The sequence below is a fragment of the Pavona decussata genome, unplaced genomic scaffold, assembly GCF_977016875.1.
Source record: "Pavona decussata unplaced genomic scaffold, jaPavDecu1.1 SCAFFOLD_602, whole genome shotgun sequence".
In the NCBI taxonomy this organism is placed as follows: Eukaryota; Metazoa; Cnidaria; class Anthozoa; order Scleractinia; family Agariciidae; genus Pavona; species Pavona decussata.
In genome coordinates, this window is record NW_028145860.1 from 5,437,671 (window position 1) to 5,447,500 (window position 9,830).

The following is a 9,830-nucleotide window of genomic DNA, read 5'->3' on the forward strand; positions in this document are numbered from 1 at the left end:
GACAGTGAGTCGACACGTACAATACAGGTTTGAAACAATACTACAGTGGAACTATGTTAAAACTGCCATCATGGGTCAAAAAACGTTCTTCCCTAGTTCTGAATAAAGGGCATAGACCTCAAAAGTGACTTTCTAAACAAAAAGATTTGCAGTCAACTCTCGTCTTGCAGACACCTTGCTATTGTGGACACCCCAATAATAAGGACAGCAGCTAAGTCCCCGGCAAAACTAAATTACAGATGCTTGACTGAAATAAATTCCCACTATTACGGACTCTCTTTATTTTTTAAGGACACTAACTCGTCATCCCAAGGGTGTCCGCAATAAAGGGAGTTGACTGTAGTTGGATATCTCAATTCAGACCTCAGAAATCAGAACTTAGAAGTTGGAAGTCACAACTCAAAAGTTGGAATTTAGAAGCTAGTTGTTGGAAGTAACAAGTTGAAGGTTTGAAGTTGAAACTAGGAGTCACAACATGAACTCAGAGATTGAAAATCAGAACTAGTAAGGACTCCAGAAGTCGTACAGTTAAGAGGTCAAAATTTAAAAGATAGAAGTCATGTCACAAGTGGGAGGTTGGAATTCAGAAGACAGAAGTCAAAACTGAAAAGTCAGGACAGAATTTAAAAGTTGGCCATCAGAACTCAGAAACTGGAGATCAAAAGTCAGAGCTGAGAAGTCAGAAGCTAAATCCCAAAAGTCTGAAGTGGCCTTATTTATTTATTTATTTATCTATTTATTTATTTATTTATTTATTTATTTATTTATTTATTTATTTATTTCATTTCATTTCATTTTCCCTTGAAAGTGATAATTGACATAAAAGAGACAAAAGTAACCATTACAGTAGAGAATATACAAGTTAACACCTATGTCGCAAATGGAGGTTGGGTGCCCAGTAGCCAGGGGCTGGTACCGCCAACCCAAACCCAGGTAGGTAGAACACGCTATAAGCCTGCCCTACCCACAACCCAGCCACGAGCCCCGCCCGCCATGCCGAAGAACCTCCGGGTTGGGACAGCCCGGAGCAATGGGGGGGGGGGGGGGGGGTCTCGTGGCCAAGGAGAGACACAGCCCCCCAAGGGACCAGACCTGAGGCACCCAACCCCAAGTGAAGAGACGTACAAGCCCCACCTGCTATGCCAACTGACTGAAGACCTGGGTAAGAGAGCCAACTGGTGTGCGGATATAGAGTTGATAGGCATCACTAGACCATCGGCCTAAAGTCTTAATAAGGTGATCAGGGATTCCCCGTGCAGCAGCTGTGGTAGCTGCACCAATCCGGAAGCTGTGGCCTGAGTAAGAGCCTGAATAACCAGCAGTGTAAAATAGCCTGCACCGTGGATGATAGCTGCTGCCGAGTTAATGGACGGCCATCCGCATAGCAAAACAGGGGTCCTGGAGATGGGCCACGCAGAGCCAAAAAATTACCAAGGACCACCACTGGGCAGACGAGGCTGTTGCCCCGACCCACATAAATGTCACAGCCTATGCGAAAGGGGTCTGTCTTCGAGCACTTGATATGAACTCTAAAACATGTGGGGTCCACAAAAGAATCCGCTTGCACATCGCCAACTGTCAAATGGATACTAGGAACAAATGAAGCATTTGTGGTGAACTCACCAGCTCGTAGGAAACCGAAAAAACCGAGGCAACACACCGCCCAGAGCATGACATGGTCCCAGGAATTCAAGTCCAAGGATCGCTGGATGACCTTTAAGAGGTCAATAGTGATGGGAAGGCGCTTAGTGGTAGATGAACCTTGCACACGCTTAATGCCCCTTAATGGCCGCTGTAGCTGCAGACAGTTAATCAGGGAAGCCATTGTCAATGTGAAGGGACCGCACTGCACTGAGGTACACTTTAATGGACGAGTGGTGTAGGCTGTCAGCCAAAAAGGAAGCGAAACGCATGAGCGATTGTTCATCAGCTGGCAAAAGAGCACCATCTGGACTCAGCTGGCCATCCTGACGGCAGAAATCGAAGTAGCTACGCTGGGCGGACAAGTATACCCGACATGTAGACGGGGCCAGACCCTGGTAAAGGAAAAATTGGCATCTCTCCGTCACATGACGTGCAACGCCTCCAGTAGAGCAGGGGGACTGTCATCAGAGACTGCTCGGCTTGTGGGGCCTGAATCGCTGAAACTGGAAACGGGAAAGAGCATCCCCAACTGGGTTGGATTTACCACGAATTGAAGATGCAGTAAAAGAAAATGAATGGCGCACTGCCAACAATGCTAAGTAACGCAACAAAACCATTAAGTCAGGGTCTCTGGAGATACCAGAAGACAGAACAGCCACCACAGACTCGTTGTCGCATAAAAACTCGACCCGCCGTGACGCACACCCAGATCCCCACAAATACGCCGCCACAACAATGGGGAACAGTTCCTTGTATGCAATTGAGAGAGGCTGCTGTGAAGCTGACCACGCGCCAAAGAACCACTGGTTGTTGAAGATAGCTTTATAGCTCAGAGAGCCTGCGGCATCTGATGACACTTGTAAATCTGGGTTTAGATTTCTTACGTTTGAATGACACAAATCTTTACGTTCGGGTGTAAGATTTCTTACGTTTGGGGGTTATAAATCCTTACGTTTCAGGGTTAGCTTTCTTACGTTTGGGGGTTACAAATCCATACGTTCGGGGGTTGAATTTCTTAGCTTTGGGGGTTAGATTTCTTACGTTTGGGGGTTACAAATCCTTACGTTCAGGGATTAGATTCTTACGTTTGGGGTTTAAATTTCTTACGTTTAGGGATTATAAATCCTTACGTTTGGGGGTTAGATTTCTTACGATTTTGGGGGTTAAAAATCCTTACGTTCGGGGGTTCCATTTCTAACGTTTGGGGGTTAACAATTCTTACGTTACGGGGTTAGATTTCTTACGTTTGGGGGAAAAAAATTCTTACGTTAGGGGGTTAGGTTTCTTAAGTTTGGGGGTTACAAATTCTTACGTTTGGGGGTTAGATTCTTACGTTTGGAGGTTAGATTTCTTACGTTTGGTGGTTACAAATTCTTACGTTTGGGGGCTAGATTTTTTACGTTTGGGGGTTACAAATCCTTACGTTTTGGGGTAAGATATCTTACGTTTGGGGATTACAAATCCTGACGTGTGGGGGTAGCATTTCTACGTTTGGGGGTTACAAATCCTTACGTTTGCAAGTTAGATTTCTTACGTTTGGGGCCTACAAATTCTTACGTTTAAGGGTTAGATTTCTTACGTTTGGGGATTACAAATCCTTACGTTTAGGGGTTAGATTTCTTACGTTTGGGGGTTTCAAATTCTTACGTTTGGGCTTTAGTCAATCTTATGTTTGGGGGTTAGTTTTCTTACGTTTGGGAGTTAGTCATTCTTACGTTTGCAAGTTAGTTTTCTTACGTTTGGGAGTTAGTCATTCTTACGTTTGGGGGTTTCATATTCTTACGTTTGGGGTTTAGTCAATCTTATGTCTGGGGGTTAGTTTTCTTACGTTTGGGAGTTAGTCATTCTTACGTTTGCAAGTTAGTTTTCTTACGTTTGGGAGTTAGTCATTCTTACGTTTGCAAGTTAGTTTTCTTACGTTTGGGGGTTAGGGATTCTTACTTTTGGGGGTTACAAATTCTTTCGTTTGGTGGTTACAAATCTTTACGTTTAGGAGTAGATTTCTTACGTTTGGGGGTTACAAATCCTTACATTTGAGCGTTAGATTTCTTATGTTTCGGGGTTACAAATCCTTAGGTTTGGGGGTTTAAAATTCTTACGTTTGGGGGTTAGATTTCTTACGTTTGGGGGTTACAAATTCTTACGTCTGGGGGTTACAAATTCTAACGTTTAGGGGTTACAAATCCTTACGTTCAGGGGCTACAAATGCTTACGTTTGGGGTTTACAAATCCTTACGTTTGGGGGTTACATTTCTTACTTTTTTGGGTTACAAGTTCTTAAGTTTGGGGGTTAGATTTCTTACGTTTCAGAGTTACAAATCCTTACATTTGGGGGTTAGGTTTCTTACGTTTTGGGGTTACAAATTCTTACGTTTAGGGGTTAATTTTGTTACGTTTGGAGGTTAGTTTTCTTACGTTTGGGGGTTAGTCATTCTTACGTTTGGAGGTTAGTTTTCTTACGTTTAGGGGCTAGTCACTCTTACGTTTAGGGGTTAGTTTTCTTACGTTTGGGTGTTAGTGATTCTTACGTTTCAAGGTTAGTTTTCTTACGTTTGGGTGTTAGATTTCTTACGTTTGGTGGTTAGAAATTCTTACGTTTGGGGGTTAGATTTCTTACGTTTATGGGTTACAAATTCTTACGTTTGGGGGTTACAAATCCTTACGTTTTGGGGTCAGATATCTTACGTTTGAGGATTACAAATCCTTACGTGTGGATGTAACATTTCTACGTTTAGGGGTTAGATTTCTTACGTTTGGGACCTACAAATTCTTACGTTTAAAGGTTACAAATTCTTACGTTTGGGGGTTAGTTTTCTTACGTTTGGGGTTAAGTCATTCTTATGTTTGAAGGTTAGTTTTCTTACGTTAGGAAGTTATTCATTCCTACGTTTGCAAGTCAGTTTTCTTACGTTTGGGAGCTAGTCATTCTTGCGTTTGGGGGTTAGGGATTCTTACTTTTGGGGGTTATCAATTGTTTCGTTTGGTGGTTACAAATCTTTACCTTTGGGGGTTAGGTTTCTTACGTTTCGGGGTTACAAATCATCACGTTTGGGCGTTAGATTTCTTATGTTTCGGGGTTACAAATCCTTACTTTTGGAGGTTAGATTTCTTACGTTTGGGGGTTACAAATTCTTACGTTAGGGGGTTAGATTTTTTACAATTGGGGGTTACAAATTCTTACGTCTGGGGGTTAGATTTGTTACGTTTGGGGATTAGATTTCTTACGTTTGGGGATTACAAATCCTTACGTTTGGGGTTAGATTTCTTACGTTTGGTGGTTAGTTTTCTTACGTCTGGAGGTTCCAAATTTCTTACGTTTGGTGGTTACAAATCCTTACGTTTAGGGGTTACATTTCTTACGTTTAAGGGTTACAAATTCTTACGTTTGGGGGTTAGTTTTCTTACGTTTGGGGTTAGTTTTTTTACGTTTGGGGGTGAGTCATTCTTACCTTTTGGGGTTAGTTATTCTTAAGTTTGGGGGTTACTTTTCTTACGTTTGGGAGTTAGTTATTCTTACGTTTCGGGGTTAGTTTTCTTACATTTAGGGGTTAGTCAGCGTTAGGTTTGGGGTTAGTTTTCCTACGTTTTGGGGTTTGTTATTTTTACGTTTGGGGGTTAGTTTTCCTACGTTTGGGGGTTTGCCAGTCTTACCTTTGGGTGTTAGTTATTCTTATATTTGAGGATTAGTTTTCTTACGTTTGGGGTTAGTCATTCTTACGTTCGGAGATTAGTCATTCTTACGTTTGAGGGTTAGTTTTCTTATGTATGGGAGTTAGTTTTTTTTACGTTTGGGGGTTATTTTTGTTATGTTTGGGGGTTAATTTTCCTACGTTTCGGGGTTTGTCATTTTTACGTTTGGGGGTTAGTCATTCTTACGTTTGAGGATTAGTCATTCTTACGTTTGGGGTTTAGTCATTCTTACGTTTCGGGGTTAGTCTTCTTACGTCTGGGGTTTGATCATTCTTACATTTGGGGGTTAGTCATTCCTACGTTTGGGGTTTAGTTTTCTTACGTTTAAGGGTTGGTCGCTCTTACGTTTGGGGGTAAGTTTTTGTACGTTTGGGAGTTAGTCAGTCTTACATTTGGGGGTTAGTTTTCTTACGTTCAAGGGTTAGTAATTCTTACGTTTGGGGGGAGTCGTTCTAACTTTTGTGGCTTAGTTTTGTTACATTTGGGGGTAAGTCAGTCTTACGATTGGGGGTTAGTTTTCTTAAATTTAGGTGTTAGTCAGTCTTACGTTTGGGGGCTAGTTATTCTAACGTTTCGGGGTTAGTTTTCTTACGTTTTGGGGTTAGTCATTCTTATGTTTGGGGGTTAGTTATTCTTACGTTTGGGGGTTAGTTATTCTTACTTTTTGGGGGTTAGTCATTTTTACGTTTGAGGGTTATTTTTTTTACGTTTGGGGGTTAGTTATTCTTACGTTTAGGGGTTAGATTTCTTACAATTGGGGGTTACAAATTCTTACGTCTGGGGGTTAGATTTGTTACGTTTGGGGATCAGATTTCTTACGTTTGGTGATTACAAATCCTTACGTTTGGGGTTAGATTTTTTACGTTTGGTGGTTAGTTTTCTTACGTCTGGAGGTTCCAAATTTCTTACGTTTGGTGGTTACAAATCCTTACGTTTAGGGGTTACATTTCTTACGTTTAAGGGTTACAAATTCTTACGTTTGGGGGTTAGTTTTCTTACGTTTGGGGTTAGTTTTTTTACGTTTGGGGGTGAGTCATTCTTACGTTTTGGGGTTACATTTCTTACTTTTTTGGGTTACAAGTTCTTAAGTTTGGGGGTTAGATTTCTTACGTTTCAGAGTTACAAATCCTTACATTTGGGGGTTAGGTTTCTTACGTTTTGGGGTTACAAATTCTTACGTTTAGGGGTTAATTTTGTTACGTTTGGAGGTTAGTTTTCTTACGTTTGGGGGTTAGTCATTCTTACGTTTGGAGGTTAGTTTTCTTACGTTTAGGGGCTAGTCACTCTTACGTTTAGGGGTTAGTTTTCTTACGTTTGGGTGTTAGTGATTCTTACGTTTCAAGGTTAGTTTTCTTACGTTTGGGTGTTAGATTTCTTACGTTTGGTGGTTAGAAATTCTTACGTTTGGGGGTTAGATTTCTTACGTTTATGGGTTACAAATTCTTACGTTTGGGGGTTACAAATCCTTACGTTTTGGGGTCAGATATCTTACGTTTAAGGATTACAAATCCTTACGTGTGGATGTAACATTTCTACGTTTAGGGGTTAGATTTCTTACGTTTGGGACTTACAAATTCTTACGTTTAAAGGTTACAAATTCTTACGTTTGGGAAGGTTACAAATTCTTACGTTTGGGGGTTAGTTTTCTTACGTTTGGGGTTTAGTCATTCTTATGTTTGAAGGTTAGTTTTCTTACGTTAGGAAGTTATTCATTCCTACGTTTGCAAGTCAGTTTTCTTACGTTTGGGAGCTAGTCATTCTTACGTTTGGGGGTTAGGGATTCTTACTTTTGGGGGTTATCAATTGTTTCGTTTGGTGGTTACAAATCTTTACCTTTGGGGGTTAGGTTTCTTACGTTTCGGGGTTACAAATCATCACGTTTGGGCGTTAGATTTCTCATGTTTCGGGGTTACAAATCCTTACTTTTGGAGGTTAGATTTCTTACGTTTGGAGGTTACAAATTCTTACGTTAGGGGGTTAGATTTTTTACAATTGGGGGTTACAAATTCTTACGTCTGGGGGTTAGATTTGTTACGTTTGGGGATTAGATTTCTTACGTTTGGGGATTACAAATCCTTACGTTTGGGGTTAGATTTCTTACGTTTGGTGGTTAGTTTTCTTACGTCTGGAGGTTCCAAATTTCTTACGTTTGGTGGTTACAAATCCTTACGTTTAGGGGTTACATTTCTTACGTTTAAGGGTTACAAATTCTTACGTTTGGGGGTTAGTTTTCTTACGTTTGGGGTTAGTTTTTTTTACGTTTGGGGGTGAGTCATTCTTACGTTTTGGGGTTAGTTATTCTTAAGTTTGGGGGTTACTTTTCTTACGTTTGGGAGTTAGTTATTCTTACGTTTCGGAGTTAGTTTTCTTACATTTAGGGGTTAGTCAGCGTTAGGTTTGGGGTTAGTTTTCCTACGTTTTGGGGTTTGTTATTTTTACGTTTGGGGGTTAGTTTTCCTACGTTTGGGGGTTTGCCAGTCTTACCTTTGGGTGTTAGTTATTCTTACGTTTGGGGATTAGTTTTCTTACGTTTGGGGGTTAGTCATTCTTACGTTCGGAGATTAGTCATTCTTACGTTTGAGGGTTAGTTTTCTTATGTATGGGAGTTAGTTTTTTTTACGTTTGGGGGTTCTTTTTGTTACGTTTGGGGGTTAATTTTCTTACGTTTCGGGGTTTGTCATTTTTACGTTTGGGGGTTAGTCATTCTTACGTTTGAGGGTTAGTCATTCTTACGTTTGGGGTTTAGTCATTCTTACGTTTCGGGGTTAGTCTTCTTACGTCTGGGGTTTGATCATTCTTACATTTGGGGGTTAGTCATTCCTACGTTTGGGGTTTAGTTTTCTTACGTGTAAGGGTTAGTCGCTCTTACGTTTGGGGGTAAGGTTTTGTACGTTTGGGAGTTAGTCAGTCTTACGTTTGGGGGTTAGTTTTCTTACGTTCAAGGGTTAGTAATTCTTACGTTTGGGGGGAGTCGTTCTAACTTTTGTGGCTTAGTTTTGTTACATTTGGGGGTAAGTCAGTCTTACGATTGGGGGTTAGTTTTCTTAAATTTAGGTGTTAGTCAGTCTTACGTTTGGGGGTTTGTCATTCTTACGATTGGGGTTAGTTATTCTTACCTTTGGGGGCTAGTTATTCTAACTTTTCGGGGTTAGTTTTCTTACGTTTTGGGGTTAGTCATTCTTATGTTTGGGGGTTAGTTATTCTTACGTTTGGGGGTTAGTTATTCTTACTTTTTGGGGGTTAGTCATTTTTACGTTTGGGGGTTAGTTATTCTTACGTTTGGGGGTTAGTTTTCCTACGTTTGGGGATTAATTTTTCTATGTTTGAGGGTTTGTTATTATTACGTTATGGGGTTTGTTATGGTTACCTTTGAGGGTTAGTTTTCTTCCGTGTGGGGTTAGTCCTTTTTACGTTTGGAGGATAGTTTTCTTACGTTTGGGGGTTAGTTTTCTTAGGTTTGGGGGTTAGTCATTCTTATATTTTTGGGGTTAGTCATTCTTACTTTTTGGGGTTAGTTTTTTTACGGTTGGGGGTGAGTCATTCTTACGTTTAGGGGTTAGTTTTCTTACGTTTTGGGGTTAGTCATTCTTACATTTAGGGGTTAGTCATTCTTACGTTTGGGGGTTAGTTTTCTTAAGTTTGGGGGTTAGTTATTCTTACATTTGGGGGTGAGTCCTTCTTACGTTTGGGGGTTAATTTTCTTAGGTTTGGGGGTGAGTCATTCTTACTTTTAAGGGTCAGTTTTCTTACGTTTTGGGGTTAGTTATTCCTACGGTTGGGGGTTAGTTTTCTTACCTTTGTGGGTTAGTCATTCTCACGTTTGGGGGTTAGTCATCTTTACGTTTGCGGGTTAGTTTTGTTTAGTTTGGGGGTTAGTTATTTTTACGTTTGGGGAATAGTTTTTTAACGTTTGGGGGTTAGTTTTCCTACGTATAGGGGTTAGTCATTCTTTAGTTTGGGAGTTAGTAAGTCTTAGGTTTGGGGGTTAGTTTTCTTACGTTTGGGGGTTAGTCCTTCATACGTTTGGGGGTTAGTTTTCTTACGTTTAAGGGTTAGTCATTCTTACGTTTGGGGTAAGTTTTTTTAAGTTTGGGGGTGAGTCATTCTTACTTTTGGGGCTTAGTTTTCGTACATTTGGGGGTAAGTCAGTCTTACGTTTGGGGGTTGGTTTTATTACATTTAGGGGTTAGTCAGTCTTACGTTTGGGGGTTTGTCATTTTTACGTTTGGGGGTTAGTCAGTGTTACGTTTGGGGATTAGTTTTCTTACATTTAGGGGTTAGTCGGTTTAAGTTTGGGGGGGTTAGTTTTCCTACGTTTGGGGGTTAGATAGTCTTACGTTTGGGGGTTAGTTTTCTTACATTTAGGGGTTAGTCGGTTTAAGTTTGCGGGTTAGTTTTCTTACGTTTTAAGGGTTAGTTTTTTTAAGTTTGGGGGTGAGTCATTCTTACGTTTAAGGGTTAGTGTGAGGGATAACAGACAAGAACGGTAAACGACG

At 40.8% G+C, this 9,830-nt stretch overlaps 1 pseudogene; it reads right to left on the reverse strand.

Annotated features, from left to right (window-relative positions):
• Positions 1–1,092: 1,092 nt before the first annotated feature.
• Positions 1,093–9,830, reverse strand: part of LOC146449615 (uncharacterized) — a 42,866-nt pseudogene continuing 34,128 nt past the window's right edge.